At 49.7% G+C, this 24065-nt stretch overlaps 1 protein-coding gene across 1 annotated transcript in view; it reads right to left on the bottom strand.

Moving 5' to 3' along the window:
• FAM20A (FAM20A golgi associated secretory pathway pseudokinase) overlaps nucleotides 1-24065 on the bottom strand; it is a 46990-nt gene that overhangs the window by 13740 nt on the left and 9185 nt on the right. The window lies entirely within an intron of this gene.

The raw sequence follows: 24065 nt of genomic DNA, 5'->3' as shown, positions 1-24065 counted from the left end.
CACTGAGCCACCCAGGCGCCCCGTAAGAGTCGATTTTTAGTGTTCTCTGTTCATGCAGAGCGGTAACTCCGTAAAGTGATGGATATGTTAATTAGCTTGTTAATTGTTAATTAGCTTGACGGTGGTAAATTATTTCGCAATCAATCAAAATGTTAAGTGTGTCAAGATATTGAGTTGTACACCTTGCAAACAGACAGCTGTGGTCAATTGTACCCCCGTAAATCTGGAACAACAACAAAATAGCCACCCATTCGTGTTCCCGTCCCTGTGCGGTTAAGGCACACTCAGATGTGATCTGACTCAATGCAGGGACATATTAAGACACACGTGGCTCTGAGGAAGTCCGCGCACAGAGGCGACAAGGCTGAGCAAGGGAACTCTCTCTTAAGTCTTTGGTCTCCAAGAGCAGAAGAGAGACAGATGGCGGAGACTTCCCTCTCCCAAGTCAGCGAGCCCACGGCAGCCATCCAGCTAGGGGTGGGGCAAGATTTGAGTTCTCGTTATCGTTCTTTAAAATGACACACTGTTGAACTGCTTCTATGAAAATCAGGGGAAAGGACAACTTGTTGACCAGGTCTGTAGGGCCCCTGCCAACTTTTCCTTACGATATTAACATTTATTTTTATTTTAACAGCGAGTCGGGCCAGGCTCTCGTTCCCAAGCCTACTTTGAGGTTAAAGCTAAGTGACGGCTAACCTCTCTGGGGAGTCTGGTGGAAAGATCGCACAGTCCCGAGCTAAGCCAGTCCCCCTGCACTAGAGCAGCGCCCAAAGCAAGTTAGGAGGAGAAAGAGACATTGGGGCTGAGCTGGCTTTTGGCAGAGGGCTTGGGGGGGCGGGCGGGGGAGGTTCTCTTAAGTGGCGCTCTGAGCTGATGAATTCCAGCCACAGCGGCCGTCTGGGATACAGCATCCAAAGGAAAAAGACACATGTGGCAAATTGAGTGTCGCTTCTGGATGAGGGCAAATTGCTCTTCAAGGCATACGCGTTTACCGAGAGGCGGGGGACACATGGCTCTCTGGTTAGCTGTTCTGCCCTTGCCGGAGCCAGCGTGACAACCTTGGGAAAGGGTGGGGAGGGGAGAGAAAGGTATCAGGTACCCTTCCTACTGGCTTTTTTTCCCCCATTTTTTAAAAATGGTTACGATAGAGCTGTCAAGACTAATTTGTTTCTGATTAGAAACTTTGTGTGTGCCCTTGGTTCCTTGGGGACAACCAGCAGGGCATGCTGGAGCTGGCTTGGACGGGGAGCTCAGGATTGGCCCTGGTGGGAGCTTTGACACCATGGCAATTGGCAGAAGTGACCTACCATAGTTTAAAAGTATAAAAGTGCTGAACACAGAATTTACCCGCTTTCTTTCCTGTTTGCAATTCTTAAAAAAAAAAAAAAAAAAGTAGTTTTCTAAAAGAGCAGTTCAATAGGACAAAGGTAGATACCACTATGTTGGGGGCACCTGGGTGGCTCATTTGCTGAAGCGTCTACCTTCAGCTCAGGTCATGATCCCGGGGTCCTGGGATCGAGTCCCGCATCAGGCTCCTAGCTCAGTGGGGAGTCTGCTTCTCCCACTCCTTCTGCCACTACCCCCTGCCTGTGTTTACGCTCTCTCTCAAATAAATAAGTAAAATCTTAAGAAAAATAACACAATGTTGTTAAAAAGCTATGTGTATGTGTGTGTGTATACATGTATCTCTCTCTCTCTCTCTCTCTAGTTTGAGGGCCTGGGTATAGCCGCCACCTTTGGATCATCTCATCGGGACAAGTCCCCTTCCTCTCGAGGGGGTGGGTTGGGTTGCCCTTTGAAAGCCGCAGATCCCCTCTCCTATGTATTGCATGCTTGCTCTGGCTTTGGGAGATGGGGGCAGGTCCCCTGTATGTCACCTGCACACACTACAGAGGGATCGAGCCTGGTCACCTCACCTCCAGGTTCCAGTCAGGACTCTGGAATTCATTCCCCATGCCCACAGTTATTAGGGACATTTTTTTTTTTAACTGTAAACAAAACTGCTTCCCCAATTCCATCTTATATGTGGATGACCTGATTAGTGCCTTTCTCAGTGCCTTTATTACTCAATGCCTAGTTAAACCCTTGCTTCATTTCCAGACTCCGTTCTTGGCTTGCTTGGTTGTTTTCTCGATAACCTTAAATCTCTTCCTAACGATGCTTCCCAGACTTCCAGCCCACTGGGACAGAAACCTTCAGCCATGGGACTCCTTCAAGCACCATCTCCAATGCCCCCATCTCCAGAGTGAGCATTTCCTTGATTTTCCCAAATAAACACTAAACACAAGAGCAAAACACGAGGCCTGTTCTGCCGGATAGTACTGACAATGGGAAAGTTCTCTCCCTGCTGGAGTGAGATGACGGGGTCACTCAGACATCAGCGCAGTGAAGCAGACCAGCAGCTAATCTGCAGCGTGACCATAGAAAAAGACACAGGCTTTTGTGTCCCAAAGACCTGGTCCTGCCTCTTACCTGCAGAGTGAGTGACCTTGAGGACCGGGCTATACCCACAGGACCTCCCGTGAGCCTGTGACCAGTACATGAGACACCTATTTTCATCCCCAATTCACAAATGAGAAGACTGAGAACAGGGCATGGCCTTCAAAAAAAAAAATGTAGTTTAAGCCTTCTAAGCCTCAGTTTACCTATGGTGGAAAATGGGCTTGCTGACATTGAGCCTCACTGTGTTGTAAGAATGAAGTGTAGTACCATCCAGCCACAGAGAAGGCATCAAAAAATGGTTGCTTTTCTAAATTATTATTATTACTGTTTATAAAGACTGGAGATCAGGAGAGTAGGTTTTCAAAAATACAGCTGTAGTGGGTAAGCAGAAACAGTGGCTTTGCAAGCCAGAGCGAAGTCCTTGGAACGTCCTTTGCACAATGGAAGGACCTCTAGGTCATCTATTATATTAGATACCGCCAGGGGCACGCTCTCACCCATCTATGAGGTCAGGGACCATCCACGGGACCTCAGAATTCCTTTGTAGTTTGCAGTCTCGGGGTACAAATGGAACCCCAGCCAATGCACCTTGGAGGCATTAAGGCCATACGCTGTGTTCTGCCTTCTGAGCGTTCAGGCAGGTCTGGCCTTGGAACACCCAGCTCAGTGGGAGCCTGGATCCACCTTTGCTTGCTAGCAGGTGGGCAGACAACAGCATGTGGAGGGTGCCAACCTCCCCTGTTCGTTCTGAGATCCCGAGGGCCCAGCCACCCTGGGCGGGGCGGGGCGGTGTGGGCGTGGCATTCATTAGCCAGGTGCTGAGGGTGCGTCAGGCAAGGAAGGGAGACAGCTGTGACTCAGAGGGCTCAAGGAGGATCTGGAAGGTTCTCAGCGGCTTGGGTGAACGCCCCACGCTCCCAGTCACTGACCCCACGGCTTCAGATCTGAAAAACCTTCCTGGCGCCTAAAGTTCCTTGTCTGTAGGAAATAGAAGAAATAGAATTCACCACCTTGGCCCTGCCAAAAGGCATAGATGCCTTGATTATGTTTACAGAGACCCTGTGGGTTGGGGTCAAGTGCTTCTGGGATAATTTTGGCACCAGGCCATGCAAATGCAAATAATACTTTCTTTTGGCCGTTGCAGTGGAGAAGCCAGGATGACACCAGAAGGGAAATTTGAGGCCCTTGTTTATTCTCCAAAAGCAAAGAGCAAGCTATTCGTCCTCAAATTTACCAGTGGTAAAGCCCAGGCTTCTGACTCCTTTCCCCTCCAGTTCATTTCCAAAACCTATAATGTTACCTCCACAGCCTCTAAAATTTCCCTTTTCTTCCTGCTGCCCGCGCCAGCGCAACCCTTGAGCCTCTTACCTAGACCCTGGGATGTCCTCTCCCCTGATACTCGTCACTCTGTCTCCCCCCTCTGCCCTCTGTGGCGCCCTGACAGTCAGACGGACAGTGAAACACAGCTCCAAGTGTGTGTCTCCCTACAAAATCCTCCTCTAGGTCTTTACTGAATCCTTCCCAGCCTTCTGGGCCAACCCCCCATGGAACTTCCTCTTTGAAGCTTTTCCAGTCCAACCACCGGATATGATCTCTCTTTCTCGTGCCCACAAATTTCCACTCAACTCCCATTTCTTCTGCTGCGCTTGCCATTTTCTGGGTAATGGTGATTTAGACACATTTCTCATTCCTTCGAGCACATCGCGGATTGGGGCAATGTCTGTTCGTCTTTGTGTCCCTTCCAAAGCCCAACGTAGCCCCTTGCCCATGGAGGACACTTCATGTTTATTATTGAAAGAAGTCAGAAGCGCTCAACTACTACCAACACGGGCTATGACTTGAGTATATTTCTGGTATTAACATGCTGCAAAATTTTCCAGCGATTCGATGGTCTCTATTTCGAAACGAATCTGGTCTTTCCTAGATTAGTTTACCCCAACTGTCCACAAAGAAAACTTTCTAACTAAGGGAACCCCGTAGGAGTGGGGCATTGACATCCAGGAGTTAGAGAGGGTAACTAGCAGAAGGGTGAGCGAGGAGAAAAAACAAAAGAAAAGAAAGTTGAGTGAGGATGGGTCATCTCTTCCTGAGTTTAAACATCGTCATTCACAACTAAGACCCGGCATTTGGGGATCTCTCTGTTTTTAGCTGCATTGGGCCGAACTAAGTTCCAAACAATGTTTTATAATTTATTTATTTATGTGAGAGAGAGAGAGAGAGAGAGCAGGGAAAAGGGCAGAAGGAGACAGAGAAAATCTCAAGCCAACATCATGCTGAGCACAGAGCTCAACCCCAGGACCCCAAGATCATAACCTGAGCTGAAATCAAGAGTCGGACGCTTAACCAACAGAGCCACTCAGGTGCCCCTTCCGAAAAATTAAATGCAAAATCATTTTGAAAGTCCTGGAGAGAGCACATGTCTTTTGATGGATGCTTCAAAAGGCTGATTCTCCAGAAGAAATTCGATATCCCAAGACATAAAAATGAGTGGGTGGCACGAATGATGTTTTCCTGGTGTTTGGAGTTTTAGGGAGCTCTCTGGGTTTTCTCCGACCTTTCTGGTCTCTTGGTCTGGTTCCTTACTCAGGCTTCCTTGATCCATCATGAAGTGCTAGAATCCCAGAAGGTTCTGGTTCTCTCCCTCTAGCCCCACCTTTGATATTCTTGTCCCCACACGCATAGGTTTACTCGCCACTCATATGCCGAGGGCTCCCCAATGCTTACCTCCAGCCCTTTGAGCTGCTGGCCTCTACATCCAGCTGCGTATTTCTATAAAGGACCAGACAGCGGATATCTTGGGCTCGGCAGGCCGTGCCGTCTCTGTCTCTACTCTACAGCTCTGCCACCGTAGCGTGAAAGGAGCCTCGGACCAGGCAGAGATGAATGGGGGAAGCTGCACTCCAGTTCTTAGTCTATCGGTGAAAACAGGTGGCCACGGGCCAGCTCGGGTCTGCGGGGTGTCGCTTGCCAAGGCTGGTTTTAAAAGCATCTGCAGTCGACAAGTTCAAACCAGACTCGTGCTTTTCCCTCCAGCCCGGGGCCTCAGCTGTGGTTTCTACCCCCAAGGGCTGCCTGTCAGGGAGAAGCTGACCTCAGGCTTCGGGTTTCCGAGAGGACCATGGGCTAAGGAGATGCTCCCTGGAGAAGCAGGGGAAGGTGTGTGGGAAGCAGGACGGGGGAGGAAGAAGCCAGACAAAGGCGTGACTTTAGGGGAAGTCCCCTCCATCCGTCTGATCCTTTGGGAGACTGGCGTGGGCTCTGCAGCTTGTTACATTCTGGAAGTTTGTCCTACAGTGCGAGGCGAGGGAGCCAGGCTTTTGTGTTCTTACCCGGGTCAGTCACTGGCTCCGCTCTTCCCAGGGCAAGAGCGTGTGGGGTAGTGAAGCGGCCAGAACGAAGCACCACAAACTGGGTCGCTGAAAACAACAGAAAGGTATTCTTCCATATTCTGGAGGCCAGAAGTCCAAAATCAAAATATCGGTGCAGCAGGTGCCTGGGAGGGGCCAACTCTTGATGTCGGCTCAGGTCATGATCTCAGGGTCCTGAGATCGAACCCCACATCGGGCTCCAATCTCCGTGGGGGGGGGGAGAGTTTGCTTGAGGTTCTCTTTCTCCCTCTCCCTTGACCGTCCCCTGCCCTCCCTCTTTTTCTCTCTAAAGTAAATCTTAAAAAACAAAAAATTTGGCAGGGTTGCACTTCTTCTGAAGGCTCAAGGGATGAAGCCTTCCGGTCTCTTCCAGCGGTCGGCGGCTCCAGGGGCTCCTTGGCCTGTGGCTACAGCGCACCAGTCTCTGTGGTCACGTGGCCTCCTCCTCTTCTCTCTTCCAAGGACACTTGTGACAGCATGTTGGGCTCAATTCAGATAATCCAGGATTAGCTCCTCATCTCAGAATCCTTAACTTAATCACATCTTCACAAAGATCTGTTTTCCAAATAAGGTAGCCTTTAAAGATTCTAGGGATTTGGTGTGGATATCTTTCGGGAGCTATTTTTTTTTTTTTTTCTACCTGATGCAAAGAGTAAAACTCTCAGGGACTTCTGGCCCCTCCTAAGGGTGAGGCTGGTAGCAAAGTGTGCAGAAGCTGGAGGCTGGATGTGAAGCTGGAAGGGGCCCAGCCCAGTGGATTACAGCGATGTCCATCTGGATGAGCCAGAATCCTTGGAAACATTCTAGAAATTTCCCTCCCCCTCTCCACAATGTCCACCCCATCACTAAGTCATACAGACTTGGCGCAAAATGCTGACATGTGTTTTTTAAATGTGGAAGGTAACCATTTCTTATGGTCTCACTATAATAAATGTGCTCATAAAACCCATTACTTAGAATGGGGCATTTCTGGTGTTCCTGAGTATCATGACTTACTTTTTCTTTTTGTAGATTTTATTTATTTATTGAGAGAGAATGAGAGAACAGGGGAGGGGCAGGGGAGAGGGAGAGAGAGAGAGAGAGAGAGAGAATCCCAAGCAGACTCTGCAGCCGGCATGGAGCCCAATGTGGGGCTCGATTTCACGACCCTGAGATCATGCATGACCTGAGCTGAACTCAAGAGTCAGACACTAAACCAACTGAACCACTCAGGGACCTCATGGCTTCCTGTTTCATGGTTGTAGTTAGCAAAGAATCCTGAATTCTTAATAATTAAAAAGAAAAAAAGAAGTCAATAGCTCTTGAAATCAAAATGATTGTTTTTCAGAATGCAAGCTCGTGCCGTCAGCCTCCTGCCCAGAAGCATTCCGTGTTTCCCTACTGCTGTTTGAGAAGCTTCTTTACCGTTGCTACCAGCCTGGGTTGGCGCATGGGATAGGTACGAGCCACGGGAGGCTATTTTAATTTAAATTAGCTAAAATGAAATAAAATTAAACGTGGTTCCTTGGCCACATTTCAACTGCCCGGTAGCCACACGTGACTAGTGGCTACTTCTGTGGACAGCACAGATCATAGAACATTTTCCACACCGTGGGAAGTTTTATCGGATGCCATTGGGCTACAGCCATGCTTCTCTACTCCAACCACGAGGGTACGGATCCGTCCCGCCACAGGGAATTGGAACATGCTATCTCCTCTGTCCGCGGCACTTGTTCATCCCCTCTTTTCCGAAATCCTTCTCATCTGGACTCCAGCTCAAGCCTTCCCTTCCTTGAAGGTCAGCATTGACCCACATCAGGTCCCACGTCACTACCTCTGTGTTCCATTGCGTAATATCTTCTCCTTCGTTCATGTCACTCTTAAAATTTCACACTTGTTTCTGCGTTATCAGACCCAAGCACTACAACGGTAGAGTCTTTTTCTGTTTTCTTCTTGACACTGGATCCTGAGCATTTGGCATGTAAGAAGGGCTTAAGAGATCTTTGTGGAGTGGAAGGACTCCACAGCTCACACGGAGTGGGTGCACAGCTCTAAAAGGAACAACTTACTGTATTTTTCTGGAAAGGCAGTTAACAGAAATCACAAGCTTATTCAAGGGAAGCTGATCTGTATGCTTCTTTTTGGATATCACATGTTTGCCAGAACATTAAAATCTCCAGCTGTTCTACCTGCCCTCCTTCCCTCTTAATCACTGTGTCATCTTTTGAATTTCCTGCTTCTCCTGCATCAGGACAGACTGAGCTGATCTTTGGAAATAACCTCCGTTCTTTCTGCTGAAATAAGTCTCCCCTTGGCATCTGGACACAGAATCCCTTCCAGAAGCAGTACAACGATGCCAAGCCCTCTCAAGCGTAGCTATTTCATTTGTGCACCACCGAATTTATATTTGGGCTAAATTTGGTGGTTATGAAGCTGTTATGAGAAATGCCACTCCCTCCGCCGTGAAAGCTCACACGGAGGTCCTCTGCAGAGGAATTTGGTGGTAGTCCATTAATTATTTTCTAACGACTTGAATCCCTGTTCATTCCCTGGAGCTGTTCCTTCCTGAGCAATTCTAGAAGGTGCTGTACCAGGTGCAGAGGCATAACGAGGTTCCCTCCCTGTCCCATCACCTATGCTAGGGTGGATGGTATTCGAGCGTTGGAGCCCTGGCCATCTGCACCCAGATCCTGAACAGAGGGAGGGAGGTGGGAATGGGGTGTCAGGCCCCCAGGCAAAACCCTCTCTGTTGGAAACTCAGGGTAGTGGTCCCTTTGCTCCAGCCTCAGAGGAGAGATGGAGCAGGAGTCACATATCAGAGTCACATTATTTTCTTCCCAACTAAGAAGCTCTACGTTTCTCAAGAGGAAGGATTTCTTTTGCTTCCGCCTCAGTATTTGGCAAAGTGCTGTGCACACAGTAAATGCTCTATAAATAATGATTCCAAGACGTCTGAACAAGTTTCCTGCTGCAAAGACGCCGTCAGGCTCCAAAACACTAGGATCAAAACTTGGTAGGGGGATTTCTTGAACACGGGAATTGCACTGGATTTTGCTCTCAGTTAGAACAGAACTCAGAAGGCTGGTTCTCCTCGTTTTATGAATTTCCAAAAGCACTCCATGAGGAAGAAAATTTAAAAAGCATTAGAGTGAGCCTCGATGGGGCTTGGCTTTCCATTTAAATCTGTGCACCTGCTTGGTCCATATGTCTGTTTCAGTATTCTTATCCTTGACACTGGCCTTAGAAAGAACATTTATTCAGAGTTGTTTATTGTGGTGGTAATGAGTTTGGAAAACACTTCTTTGGATTATTCTGTTTATCCGGTGACCAAGAAGGATCCAAGTTTAGTGGGGCCTGACATTTACATATTTGGAGGACCATTTTTTAAGAGAAAGAGTACAAAATTACGAATACAACATTAGACATGAAGGGTGGCTGTTTGTTTAAAATGAGAAGAGATATCAACGAATTAAGAGTGTCTTGAGGATTTAGAGCCCTTTCTTCTGAGATGCCGTATTGACTGGGACCCAGTTCCCTCCCTATCTGGCTTTCCTCCACACCCTATGGCAACCAGCACCCACAGGGGAAGTCAGGGAGCCTGGGCTGACGCTTTATCAGCATCCTGGTATATCTGCCCTGGACAGGCCGGTATGCAAATCACAACCCAGAAATAATTACTTAGCACCTAGCACATCACTTTCAAGCACATTATCTTAGGGCAGTCTTTAGGGGGCTTTATCTAACTGGACCTTCTGGATCCCCTTGGCCAGGAGCTGAGTGTGAGAATGTCAGAACAATGGCCTCGAGCAGAAGTGGCTGAGGCCAAGAAGGGCGTGGGCTTTTGGAAATGGCCTTTTCTGTTCACCATTCAAATGGACTTTATTCCTGAGACCCAAGCTTTGAGCTCCTGCTGGCAGCCTGTGCTCACCATAGAATTATGTAGAATGACCAGCCTTCAGCAGACTGCTTGACTCACCGTCCAAAGCCATACACAGGTCATGGGCTGCTGACTGATGTCTCCCCACCACTGGGTCCCATGGGTTCAAAGAGGACATTTCCCATTTCTTCCCTTTCTACTCATTCTCCTCCTGATCTGTTCATCTCTGTGCCCTCGGGGCCAAGGGAAGCCTACACTGTGATGCAATAGTAGTGGTCGGGAGCCTCAGACCCCAAGGGGAGTCCCCAAGTGCTCCTCATTTGCTCGTTTTACTTCCCAAGACAGACAAGCACTTACCCCTGGAGGCTGTCCTCCAGCATGGGAAAAGTATCTGCTTCCATTAGCTCGTGGATCAGAGCTTGATTTTTAGGGGTAGGAGATGAGTGGTGATGAGTTTGCAGATCCAGAGAGAGGGGACTGGAGAGGCAGGTCCCGGGTCCTGAGTCCTGGCTCTACCACTCACAGCTGTGTGACCTGTGGCAAGTTACCTGACCTCTCTGTGCCTCCCTCCATCTGAAAAGCAGGGATGGCAAATGTACCCACCTTATGTGATTTTAGTGAAGATTAAATAAATTCATTGTTATTTATGTGCGTTATTATTACTATGATTTCTGGGACTCCATTATCACAGGGCTCTGTATGCCTCATGCTGGTGGGGAAGGAGGGTGGTGAAGAATTCTGCACAACAGCTGCTTAATTTCCCAGTTACCTGAGTTATGCTCACAAGGGTGGAAGCAAGAACTTATTCTATATTCTCTAGGACGGCTCCTGCAGTAGGCTGAGCAATGGCTCCCCCCAAGGATACCCGGATCCTAATGCTGGAATCTGTGTACTTTTCCCTCTATGACCAAAGGGACTTGCAGATGTGATTAAGTTGGGGATCCGGGGAGGGGACGATGATCCTGGATGGCCTGCCTATCATCCCACTGTCCTTATAAGACGGACACACAGAGGAAGAGATACAGAGAGGAGGAGGTGGCATGTGACCACAGGGGCAGTGATCACAGTGAAGGGAACCTGGAATTACCAGAAGCTGGAAGTGGCAGCAAATGAATGCCCCCCACCCCCCCCCCAGAACCTTAGGAGAGAACATGACCTTGCCTACACTTTGACTTTGCACTTCTGGCCTCCTGGAAAGGAAGAAAATACATTTCTGGTGTTTTAAGCCACCCAGTTTGTGGTCATCTGTTTTGGCAACTCTAACAGAAGTGGCCACAGGCAGGTACAGACAACGGAGCCAACAGAAACCACCAGCCACGGAGTGGTTCTTGGCTCCATGGTTCCTGAGAGCAAGTCCAAAAGGCGTTCCCCTAAGGAAGCCCCTTTCCCACGCTCAGGAGCTGGCAATGGAGGCAGGGACTGCTAATAGGCTAGAGAGAGGTAATGCTTCTCCATTCCATCCCCGATTCTGCAAGCTGGCTGAGTACTAAACTCCTTCTACAGATCTGGCCGGACAAGGAAACAAGCTCCCACAAAGACTTGAGAGCCCAGGGGCGCCTGGGTGGCTCAGTCGGTTGAGCGACTGCCTTCAGCACAGGTCATGATCCTGGAGTCCTGGGATCGAGTCCCACATCGGGCTCCTTGCTGGGTGGGGAGTCTGCTTCTCCCTCTGACCCTCCCCCTTCTCATGCCCTCTCATTCTCTCTTTCTCTCAAATAAATAAATAAAATAAAATAAAATTTAAAAAAAGACTTGAGAGCCCACTGACAGGCAATAAGGAGGTGTTCAGCCTGATCCAAACTCAGGCCGCTGCGCCCTTGCCCTACGGCTCCCGAGAGCCAGACCCTCACACCTGTCGCCAGTGCCCTTCGCTCCCTCTGGTGCTCTCGCATACGGTGGTCCACAGTGAGCACAAGGAGGCTCTTGCTCTGGGCCGGGCACTCCCCAAGCCCTGGCTCATTTCTCGTCACAACTACCCGATTACCAATGAGGCAGGCCCACCGTTGGCCCCATTTCATAGGGGAGGAGACCCACCTGAGTTAGGGACCTGTGTGGAGTTGCCTCAAGGTCACCGGCCTGGTGAGCGTTCGCTGCAGAACAGGGACAGACATCTCAGTGACTGCCTTCTGAGGACACCTCCTCACCACCACTCTGGTTGTCTGTCATTTTCCTGGCCATTGACAACCGTCTCGCTCCTTGTGTCTCGATCCTTGTGAGCAAGGATCATTGATGACTCCCCAGGCTCCTCCCCAGGGAGAGGGATCCATAGCCCCACGCGTGCAACCAGGAGCCCATCCAAGTAGGGAGGGCATCACCGTGCAGAGCCTTCACACTCAGGGGCGGGTAACCACGAAAGACATTAGCTACATGCAGCTGGGCATGTAGGCATGAAATGACTTGCTTAACTGAGGTGGGCATCTAAGCTAAAATAAGAAACGCTCAGTCCTCATGCTCCCAAGTGTGAAAAAAATAAAGATCTTGTCAAAGTGGCTAGACTTATCCATTTCTCGCAGACCCTGTTGATTTTGCTTCACAGAATGGGCTAGACACCCGTGGCAATGAGGAGGAACATTCCAGGAGCTGAGACAGTGATCTCAGTGGGGAACCTGCTTCTCGATCTTCTTAACAACCTTAAGACTGATCCCCCAAGATGTGAGTAGACTGGACACTCTGGAGAGGAAAGCAAGAGCCATCCCTGGTCTCCGGGAACCCCAGACGCGAGTCCAGGAACGCGCAGATCCCTTCCAGGTGGGCTACGTTTCCCAGAGTCTAAACCTGGGTGCAGCGCTAAACACCGGCATGACTCCCAGACATCACTGGTAGCACACAAAGAAATTTGGAAAGAGCTGCACTCTGAAACCTCTCTGGGCAAGTCATAGTGGCGGGAGAACAGGAAAGGCTCTGGGAAGTCCTGCAGCCAGCCCTCCCGTCCCGAGAGCCCTTCCTGTTCCCAGCACCTGTCGGCACCCCCTGGACTCCGTGGTGCACACGACACATTTGGAAACATTAAAGATGCATACCGGACCAAGGAACCCCTCCACCCAACCATGACGTGATGATTCATAGAGCTGGGGTCCCACAGCTGTCTGTCCATTTTTTCCACCGGACCGCTGCCTCTGGCGAAGACCAGAGCTTCCCAACCAGAGGCCATTTCACTCCCTGGGGGTGGTGATACTTGGAGAACTTTTTGCAATAGAGGTGGCGGGGGAGGTGCTCAGGGAAGTGTTTGAACTCCCTTTGGTACATAGAAAAGCCGAGTGCAATGGAAAATTGGCCCGAAATGTCAGGAGTGCTGATGCGGAGCGACCCCGGGCTGCAGCCACGGAATCACGAGCAGACAAGACACTGAATCCTCTGACCATGACCTGAAAATCGCCAGGATGGGCTCTGGACTCTGTGCAATTGGATATTTTCCATAGACAGCATACAAGTCTTCCTCCGGGCCTCCCACACTCCTCTGGTATCTTCTGCGCAGCAAAAATTATAAATGTTTCTTAATGGTTTAAAAAAAGAAACGCCGAATGGGAGTCAGCACGTACAAAGCTGTCAGAGTTATCCCAGCTTCGCAAGCCCGTGGCTAAAATGCTAACACACCTGTCCCCCGCAAGAGATACGGGACAGGTCTGTTGAAATGTCATCATTTTAGTCCTTCCCAACCTCCCATTGTGCGGTCCCCAGATAAAACAGAGAGATGCCTCATGTACACACACACAGGACGCATGCGTAAGCGTTACACACACACACACACACACACACACACACACGCTGTGAACAAATGATACTGATGTTGGCTGGGCGAGGGTCTTCTCTCTCCTGGACTGTTTTCCTGACTGCAGAAGACAGAAATGGGGTCTAGCGGCCATCCTTGGAGCGGACCCAGAAAAAGAGGAACCTTAAAAATCCACACCTGGGGTCCTCTGATAATCAAAGCTCCATCAGAACGTACGTACTTTCAAAAAATGTTTGAGCTTTGCCTGAAGGTCTGGCACACAAGGCAAGGGCATTTGAAGGACAGAGAGGTCCGAATGCAGGGAGATCGAAATGCAGGGGGTTGTAATTGGGGGTTAGGTGGGGGCGGGGGGCACGGTACATGATTTCACGGTTTGTGGGCCAGTTTCCTTGTGGCTCAGCCACGGGCAGAATTCTTTCCAGTCCTTGGCCTGGAGACCTAGCTTGAGTTAGGGCTCATTTGCATGGCATTCTTTTTTCCATCTGATTTACAAACTGAGAGAGTGATGCCGACCTTGGCCCGTTTTCCTCCTCTGCACGCGCAATGACCCATGTGGTAGGATAATTTATTGAGATAGTTTTGTGTTTCTTTTTGTTCTTGTGGAATTTTTCCCAACTCTGTTCCGAGGAGGTAGCTGGGCTTTTGAGTTTCCCTGTTCCCGAGGCTGTTGATGACCGAGGACCAAGCAGGCAAACTTGAGACAGGCTACCCCACTCCTTCTCTGGACTTTTTTCATTTTTGGTTTTTGGAAAGCCTGAACTCCATGAAGGGATACGCTGGACAGGGGGGTTTGACAGACTGTGGGATGTGCCTACCGAAGCACAAACTATTGAGGGAAGTAGGCAGATTCCGAAAGCTGCTTAGGAAAGGGAAATTGGCTGGGGGGTGTATGTCTGGTCTGTTTCCTGGGGGTGACCCAGGGTGGCAGAAAGTGACTGCACGGTGTGCCTAGGAAGGTGTGTTTCAGGTACTAGAAACCCACCCCAGCAAATAGTCCCGTGCTTATGTTGGAGCTTGGCATAGACCCAACAGAGTACCCCCCTCACCCCCAGCCACCTGCACAAGCCCAAGTGACAAACATGGACGAGGGGAGCCTCCTCACTTGTTCTGTCACCTGTGACCCTAAGCACGTCCGCCCAGCATGAAGGGGCTTGGGAAAAAGAGCTTCCGTGATGACTTCGAGTAAATAAATGTCCAACCAACCTAACAGGAAAGGGGGCTCAGAGTTTCATCCTAGACTGGATTCCTCAGAAAAAGGAACCTATCTCTCGTTTCTTTCACCTTGTGCTGGTGGACTAGAGGCAGGTTCTGCTAGAATCCCAGGGTCATCCCTGGATCCCCGTGGCTTCCCACAACAGAGGCTCCTTTCTTACTCATGCTACTTGTTTCCTGAAGGTCACAGCTGCTTCAGGGACCTGGCCTTGGGGATACGCCAAGATCCCAGCGGGTGACCTTCTGAGGCCATCAGGGTCAGGAAAGAGAGGCCCCGGAGCATTCACTACTGGCCAGGAAGTGACGTAGGTCATAGGTCACGTCTACTCTCCTGCCACGGGCTAGAACTGGTCCTATGGCCCCACCTGGCTGCCGGGGTGGGGGGGGCTGGGACACAAGGGGAGCACGTGGATGCTGGTGCCTCGCTCTCGTGATATTAGCTCACATAGGATGTGTCTTTATGGAGTGTCACTAACTTGCGCTTGTGAAGAGCTTATTAGACATGTATTGTGGGGGTCCTTTGCAAGGCTTCTCTTCTTCTAGCTCCCCCATGCCCTGTGAATCGATCATCCCTCCAGTCTCTGGACGGGGAAATGAAGGTCCACAAAGGGGCATAGCAACGTGGTAAACGGAAAAGACGAAGGAACAGCCTGGATGTCTGACCCGAGCCTTTTCTGCTCTTCCCCAGAGTCGGCAGGGCAAGTGATGCTTTGTCAAGGACTTACTCGGCCAACTGATGGGGTCCCCATAAAGATCAGGGAGAGGGTGGCGAGAATGCCAGCCACACGGGCTTATCCGTCCGCTGTTGGGAAAGCAACGACCGTATCAAGGTTTCAGTGAGACTTTGCCGAATGGGCTGATTTCTCAACACAAACTCGTTTCTCTCTGGCTGAAACACAATCACTTCCCCCTCTCCGAGCTGGGTTCAGGCTATGTTGCAACAGACCGCTTGTTTTCACTCGGGGCTGACTGGGTCCCTCACCCCATCCTGACCTCCTGGGGCCACTGCTCTGGCTCAGCGGTTGAGTAAGACCTACCCAGCATGACAGGGGCTTCTGAGCTGGAGGGGACCCGAAGCAGAGGAGACCTGAATTACATGGGGCAGATCAGTGACCGTCCCCAGTGCTGCTGCGATTAAACCCAAGCCTGGAATCAGAACACGGGGGAGGGATTCGACCATCACTGATTTTTTCCCCCTGATTATAAAAGCAAACATTTTTTTTTTTGGTGGCGTAAAGACAACACAAACAGGTCTAGAGGGCATCACAACGGATGGGTTGAGCTATTTTTACAGCTTTTGGTGCTTACCACCAACTCGCCCTCCGGGAAGCCCACACGATCTGTGTGTCCATGGAAGCTTTTCAGCCTGGCCCGCCCCCAGACTGCGACGCAGGGGTCACTCTGAGAACACAGCCCCCAGGCCTCCTATTCTCTCTCTTTTTTTTTTTTTTTTAAAGATTTTATTTACTTACCTGACAGACAGAGATCACAAGCAGGCAGAGAGGCAGGCAGAGAGAGGGAGAGGAGGAAGCAGGCTCCCCGCAGAACAGAGAGCCCGATGTGGGACTCGATCCCAGGACCCCGAGATCATGACCCGAGCCGAAGGCAGCGGCCTAACCCACTGAACCACCCAGGCGCCCCCAGGCCTCCTATTCTCAACTCTAGTTTCAGCTATGTTGCCAGGACCTGATCTCAGATAGGAGGCGAAGTTCAAGTCAGTGTTGAATTTCTGCCTTGGAAATCCAGTTTCTGGGGTAACCTCACCCCCCGAGCCTTTCTCCTCCACCGAGGATGCGTACAATAATAGTACCTCTCTTACGGGGTTGTTGTGAGGATTAAGTGAGATAGTTTGGGAAGGAGGCAGCGCGGCTACCCTCCCCCCACCGCCGGAGTAAGGATTTCTCGGGTGTCAGCTAGGACCACTGTCACCGACCTGAGGGAGGCTTTGTTGCAAGGGAAAGGTCTGCAGTGAGCAGAGAGCAGCCTGTTTAACTGGCTTCAGAAATGCTTGTGGAAAGAGAAAAGGAGAAAAAAATAAAGTCATTTCTGGAATCCGCAGGATTCCTGTCATTTCAAGTCCTGTCCCTGGGCAAACATTAGCTGACCGGTTTCTACTCCGAAGCATGTGTGTGGGGCGGGAAGCGATGTGATCTCTGAAAGACGTAGGCTAATGGCTCCGGGACCCAGTTCCGTGTTCTGTCCTGTCCGACGTCCGGGTGACCGTGGAGAAATCCATCCATGCATTTTCTGTCTCCGGAAGCACTGGATGTGGCCAAGGCAAGCCAGGGTGCTGGCTGGGCTGGAGGCCCTGGTGCTCTTCCCGTGGCTGTGGGACCTGACCACGGCTGCTGCTGCTTCATCAACTGAGAATCCCACGTAACTGGATAAGGCTGGCCACCGACACGTGGCAAGTTACCCACATCGAACACAGAAGAATAACCAATGAGCGGTCCTTCCCCTGCTTGCGACTCAGTGCTGTAGGCACCAGGCATCACGCTCAAGGCGTTAAGTATGTGACCTCACTCTGCCCTCCCGTGCCCTCAGGGTGGGTATTCTGGGCCACACTGCTGATGAGGACACCCGGTCTCCAGAAGACAGGCCTCAGGCCTCTTGGCGACCTGCGGCAGAGCCAGGATTTCAACCCAGAACTGCCTGCTCACAGAGCCTCTGACGTACTCTTTTCCTCATTCATGCACCAAACATTTATTAAGCACCTACTGTGTACAAACCAGCCTTTTGGATACTGGCTTACATCGTCAAAGACGCAAGCAAGCCTCCATCCTTCTATTAGGCTCTGGGACGATCATAATAGATGACCACAAATTTGGTGGCTTTCCAGAAATTGGGTGTTCTTGCCGTTCTGGAGTCTGGGAGCTTGACAGCGAGGTGTCAGTAAGTCTCTGCTCCTTCGGGGGGGCGGAGGGTGCTGCAGGGGGAGAATCGGTTCTTTGCTTCTTCCAGCTTCTCGTGGTTGTTGGCGTTCCCTGCCTGGGGGCCCCACCACGCTCTCTGCTTTCTTGCTCACGCTGTCTCCTCTTCTGTTTGTCCTCTCCCTGTTTTTCCTTAAAACGACACTTGTTTTATCCATTCATCTGTGGATGGACATCTAGGTTCTTTCCATAGTTTGGCTATTGTGGACATTGCTGCTATAAACATTCGGGTGCACGTGCCCCTTCAGCTCACTACATTGTATCTTTGGGGTAAATACCCAGTAGTGCAATTGCTGGATCACAGGATAGCTCTAGATGTGGTACACACACACACACACACACACACACACACACACACACACACACAGGAATACTATGCAGCCATCAAAAATGAAATCTTGCCATTTGCAACGACGTAGATAGAACTAGAGGGTATTATGCTTAGCGAAATAAGTCAATCAGAGAAAGACAACTATCATATGATCGCCCTGATATGAGGAAGTGGAGATGCAATGTAGGGGGTTTGAGGGGGTAGGAAAAGAATAAATGAAACAAGATGGGATCGGGAGGGAGACAAACCATAAGAGACTCTTAATCTCACAAAACAAAGTGACGGTGGCCAGGGGGAGGGGCGTCAGGAGAGGGTGGTGGGGTTATGGACATTGGGGAGGGTATGTGCTATGGTGAGTGCTGTGAGGTGTGTAAACCTGGCGATTCACAGACCTGTACTCCTGGGGCTAATAATACATTATATGTTTATTAAAAAAATAAAAAAAATTATATGTAAAAAAAGGGAAAATGTAAGAATATATACAAGTTCTAACAGATTGTTATCACTTGGATAAAGTAAAAAAGTGTGAGAATAAAAAAAAAAGGACACTTGTTTTAGGATTAGGATACATCCAGATTACCCAGGATGATTTCCTCTTCTCCAGATCCTTCACGTAATGGCATCTACAAAGACTTTTTTCCTTTTCCAAGTAAGATACCCGGGAGGACAGATTCAGGGGACGAGGACATCAATGTATCCATTCAATTCAGTACAACGCTTAAAAACCTTGTGATCTAGTCAGGTTAAATGCTGAGCTTATCAATAAGCGAGAAGGTGTTAAGTCCTGTTAAGAGGCCTGATGAAAACGAGGCAGGAGCCAGCAAAGGAGGCCCTGGGACCCCTTTAGGTCACTGGGACAGGAAAGCGCCCTGTGGGTGGGGAGCTCTGAAAGGAGACCCGAAGGGCAAGAAGAAGCCAGCTGGTTTTCTGGGGCCCAATCGTTCTGGCCCATCTGCTTGATTTTTTCGTTTTTTTGTTCTTTTTTTTTTTTTTAAATACATAATGAAAAACTGATGTTTTTGGCTGAGTGGATCCTGCCAGGGAAGTCAGGAAGAAGCATTTTCATAGATGCAGATAAAATAGTTTTCCTAATCACAGATGACAAGTAACCTTAACAGATCACTAGCTCCATCATGGCCAGAAAGAAAGGCAGCAGCCCGACTGTCATAAATCCAAGCTCATCGTGGCTGGCTGACCTCTTCAGACCTTTTAATGGATTTACAGCTCATAACAGAACAGAAGGCCACCTCGCTCGGTGACATTTTGCAATGAGTTTAACCCACAGGGGCCACCACTAAATTCTACTGCTCAGATTAGGCGTTCCGTGGTGGCTTTGTTGATGGTTTTTTAATATCGAAGGTGGCCATTCGGTTATAATGTCTTTTAATATTTTTCCAGCCCCCAATTTTGCAGTCACATGCCACGGCATATGGCTGGGTGGCACTGATTACCCTTTGACCCACCTGTCACAGCAGCTCCAGAAGTATTGTGTGAGGAGGATCCAGCCCGCCCTTGGACCTTTCGCTCCTCGCTGGACAGAGGTCGGTGGCTTTGAATCCACTCACCCATCCCTCTGGACCATGCGACCTTCCCACAGAACCTTCTGTTCCTACTTCCAGGTTTAGCCAATGGCCTAGTCTCCCTCCTGCACTGAATGATAACCCTGAGAAGCTCCCTCCCTGAGCTCCTGGGCAATTTATGCTAAATATAATGCCCCTCGACATCGATCAGAAGCTCTGCTGTGGGGCTCTTCTGGCTGGCTCCGCTGGTGAAGTGTCCGCCTTCTGGTCAGGTCATGATCCTGGGGTCATGGGATCGAGTCCCACTTCGGGCTCCCTGCTCTGCGGGGAGCCTGCTTCTCCCTCTCCCTCTGCTCTCACCCCCCACCCTGCTGGTGCTCTCTCTCTTTCAAATAAATATTTTTTTTTTTTTAAAGCAACTCTGCTAAAACAGTGGGCTTGTTGGGAGGCTGCCCAAAGGAGGTGTCTTTTACTTGTTTCTCTGGAACCTCAATGCTGTCGATTTTCTCCTTCGATAACACAGGCCAGCAGGCCTGCGAGCTGGGCCTGGGCCGCACAGGGCCCGCGGGGTCATGACCGTATGGACTTGCTGGGGGACACGGCGCCGCTTGTGCTGGAGAAGGTGGAGGCTCTGGTCCTTCTACCACATGGTGTTCTCTGAGGTGCAGGACGTGAGGGAGGAGGAGAACAGGGAATTTCCAGGAATCCCTGTGTCCTGGACCATAGGCTAGCTCTTGTCCTAGAGACACGACATGACTAGCAGTTCTCCTGAGCACAGCTAACTCAGGGGCGGGCAGATTTTCACAGGGGTGTTCTAAGATGTTCCTTCCTCAAGGGCCCATGGGTCTTATTTTCCCCTTGACTTATTTTGCTCAACTCTTTTATATTTATTTGACCATGAGGCATATTGTAATTGTCTTTATGATATATTTAAAAGATTATCTACTAGATGGTGTTTTATTTTTAAACATTTTTTTTTTACACCAGCGCCTGGGTGGCTCAGTGGGGTAAAGCCTCTGCCTTTGGCTCGGGTCATGATCCCAGGGTCATGGGATAAAGCCCCGCATCGGTCTCTCTGCTCAGCAGGGAGCCTGCTTCCTCCTCTCTCTCTGCCTGCCTCTCTGCCTGCTTGTGATCTCTGTCTGTCAAATAAATAAAATCTTTAAAAAAATTTTTTTTTTTTTTTTTACAATAAAACCATGGTCACTCACGGTCTGTATTCATATCAGAACGGGACTGCAGTGCCTGCAGGGTGGTCTCCCAAAAGACCTCATGTCCACGACCTAATCCCTGGGACCTGTGAACGGGACCTTATTTGGAAATAGAGTCTGTGCAGATGTAACAAAGTTAAGGATTTTGAGAGGAGATGGTCTTGGATCCTCCGTGGGCGCCCCAGATCCGAAGGCACGTGTCCTTCCAGGAGAGAGACACAGGAAGCAGGGAAGACCCATGTGCACAGAGACAGAAGAGGAGGTGACGGGACCATAGAGGCAGGGTTGAGGGGGATGTGGCCCCAAATCAGAGAACGCTGGCGGCCACGACGCATTGGAAGAGACAAAGAACTGGTTCTTCCCCAGAGCCTCTGGACAGAGCGCTGTGCCCTCTGCCAAGTGACCCCTGCGTTTCAGAGTCAGCCTCCCGAATTGCGAAAGAACACATTTGTTACAGGCCACGAATGCCAGGGACTGAATCCCCTTCTCAGAACTTGCTCAGGAAACGCTAACATCCAGTGGCTTAGCGATGTGACGTCCCCAGGAGTGGGAGACGGAGCTCTCTCCAAGTGTTCTCTGCCGAGGGGCCCGGGCCACTGAGCGACGCCGTGTGCGGCATGAAAATCCGTCCTTGATGGTCTGTTTCATTTCCTGACAGCAAATTATCCTAGATGACCTCCTTTCTCACTCTGACATTATAATGACACAATGATTGTGCTCATGATAAACACAGCGCATACATTTTTCCCTGTGTGGCTTGGATGCCATTGCACTGAGGGAGTTTTTGCCAATCTCACCGGAGGGTTTTCCAGAAGGCGTGGCCTCAGAGGGTCCCGGTGTAAGACAGCACTTTTCTTCCCAGGGGTCGGGTATACACGGAGTCTGCTGCCCGAGGCTGGTGCCAAGGATAAATGCTTTATATCGAAAGACAGACTGATTGGGTGTCTTTCCATGGGGACCTCGGTCAGCCTCCTACTGGCTGTAAAGACCCATCCTCTTCTACAGTGAACTAGTTACAGACTGTTGAAAAGAGCTTCAAGAAGGGGCGCCTGGGTGGGTCAGTTGGTTAAGCGTCTGCCTTCGGTTCAGGTCATGACCCCAGGGTCCCCGGATCGAGTCCCGAATCGCACTCCCTCCTCAGTGGAGAGACTCTTATCTCTCTCCCTCCGCCGTTCCCCTGCTTATCTGCTCCTGCCCTTCCTCTGTCGAATAAATAAATAAAATCTTAAAAAATAAATAAATAAAAGAGCTTCAAGATGCAGAAAGGATTCTACACATTCATGCCTCTAATCATATTAACAGCTATTAACAGAAATGCCCTAGAGATAAGTGAACGGAGAAAGGTCTTTGGAAATTTCCTTATAAAATACAGGCTCGTAATACACCTGAGAAGTGAAAACAAATTTTCATCATTGTTCTAAATATTACATTGGTTCATAGAAAAGGAAGCGTTTAAAAATTTTCAAAGCAAAAATTTTTCAAAATTTTCAAAGCCACCTGGGTGGCTCAGTCGGTGAAGCGTCTGCCTTCAGCTCAGGTCATGATCCCAGGGTCCTGGGATCGAGCCCCTTATCCGGCTCCTTGCTCGGCGAGGAGCCTGTTTCTCCCTCTCCCGCTGTCCCTCCCCCTGCTTGTGCTCTCTGTCTTTCTCTCTGACAAATAAATAAAATCTTAAAAAAAAATTTACAAAACAAGTTTTAAACACCTGGTGAGAGGATGCTGTGTCCTCAACCCATTCAATCCGAGTGTCCGTGGTCTCAGGGATGATTAGGACCCTCGTGGGAGGGTGGCAGGGGACAGAGAGACCAGTACCCGCTTCAGACCTCATAAATGGTCTCCAGAACAAGGGGAACTTCAAGTCTGTCCGTAAACTGGTCTGAACGAAGAGCCCAACAAGCCCTTGACCGTAAGCGGGGATGGAGGCTGTGTCGTCTGGGACTGAGGGAGTTTTCAAGGGCTTGGAAAGGGAGGCCCAGAGGCTTCATGAAGCTGGAAGAACTATGCCGGGAGGTGGGGACCATTTCCGCGATGACTGCCCATGTCCCAGGAGCTGAGGTGGAGGCAGGCCCAAGCCAGCAGATCAGCCACAACGCCTCCCCATCAGCTGGCCTCTGTATGCGTCTGCTCAGGCTGCTGTCACAAAACACCTCAGACTGGTGTGGCTTCAACAATAGACGTTTATTTCTCACAGTTCTGGAGGCTAGAAGTCTAAGATCAATGTGTCAGCAGACGTGGTTTCTCCCAAGGCTTGTCTCCATGGCTTGAAGGTGGCCGCCTTCTCCCTGTGTGTCCTCACGGGGCCTTCCTCTGTGCATAAGTATCCCTCCTGTCTCTCTGTCTTCCTTCAAGGACGCGGGCGTAGTGGCTTAAGGCCCCACCCTTGTGACCTCATTTAATCTTAATCTTCATTATCCAGTCTCCCAAAAACAGTCACGTCCTGAGGTGTACGGCAGGTTAGAACGTGAACGTCTGACTTTTGCGGGAACATGATTCAGTCCATAGCGGCATCATTCGGTTTTGGGGGGTTACGTTAGACGTCTTTCTCACTGACATATGGGGCAGGTTCTTGCCACGTGAGGAATCGTGGACTAGCTGACTGGGGGATGACAGGCCGTGGACAGCCACAGTCATCTCAGCCAAGGTCCCAGACAGGGAACCCCAAGGAAGAGGACACATCCAGGATCAGTAGAACATACACAGCAGCAGACCATGGATGTCTCAGGGAGCCCAGCAGAGAACCAGAAGAAGGCTTAGCTGAGCCCAGCCCAAATGCTGACTTGCAGAATCATGAGCTAATAAATGGTTCTTGTCATTGTTCTTTTTTTTTTTTTTTTAAATGGTTCTTGTTTTAAGTCACTGCATTTTGGAATGATTTGTTGTGCAGTAACGTAAGCAGCGTACGAGCCCTAAAAGATGCTCTCTTGTGCTCAAGTCACAGGAAGCATTGGCAAAGCTGTGGTGGGAGGCATGGTCATTAGCAAGTGCCTTGATCTCATTACTGACAACAACTGGGGGCTGGGGGCAGGGGCAGGGGGCTTGGGTTCTAGGCACATCGATTTGAGAGAAAAGAAGAAAAGACATTTACTCTATTTCCACACATTCCAGATCAGTGGTTTTCAAAATTCTTCCAAAAGTGGAACCTTCCTTACAAAAGAAATCTTACCCAGTATTGCCAAAAAAAGAAACAATATTTATAATTTATCATTATCAATCTAATAGGGTAAAATATGTAAACTCATTTTTAAAAAGCCAACCAATAAAAAATGAGAGGGATAACAGGATTATGAACTCAAGCTTTCAAACTTGGAGGCAATGGAAGTCAGACATTGTCTTATTTCAGAACCTGATTCATTTCTAACACCTTGTTTTGGTAACAGTACAAAAAAATCCTGATACACACACAGATTTTAGCAGCGCACCTTGCAATCTCAGAATACTCCTCAATTAAACAAAGATAGAAGAAAC

This window comes from Neovison vison, chromosome 5, assembly GCF_020171115.1.
Source record: "Neovison vison isolate M4711 chromosome 5, ASM_NN_V1, whole genome shotgun sequence".
Classification (NCBI taxonomy): Eukaryota; Metazoa; Chordata; class Mammalia; order Carnivora; family Mustelidae; genus Neogale; species Neogale vison.
This window is presented reverse-complemented; position numbering and strand designations above follow the sequence as displayed.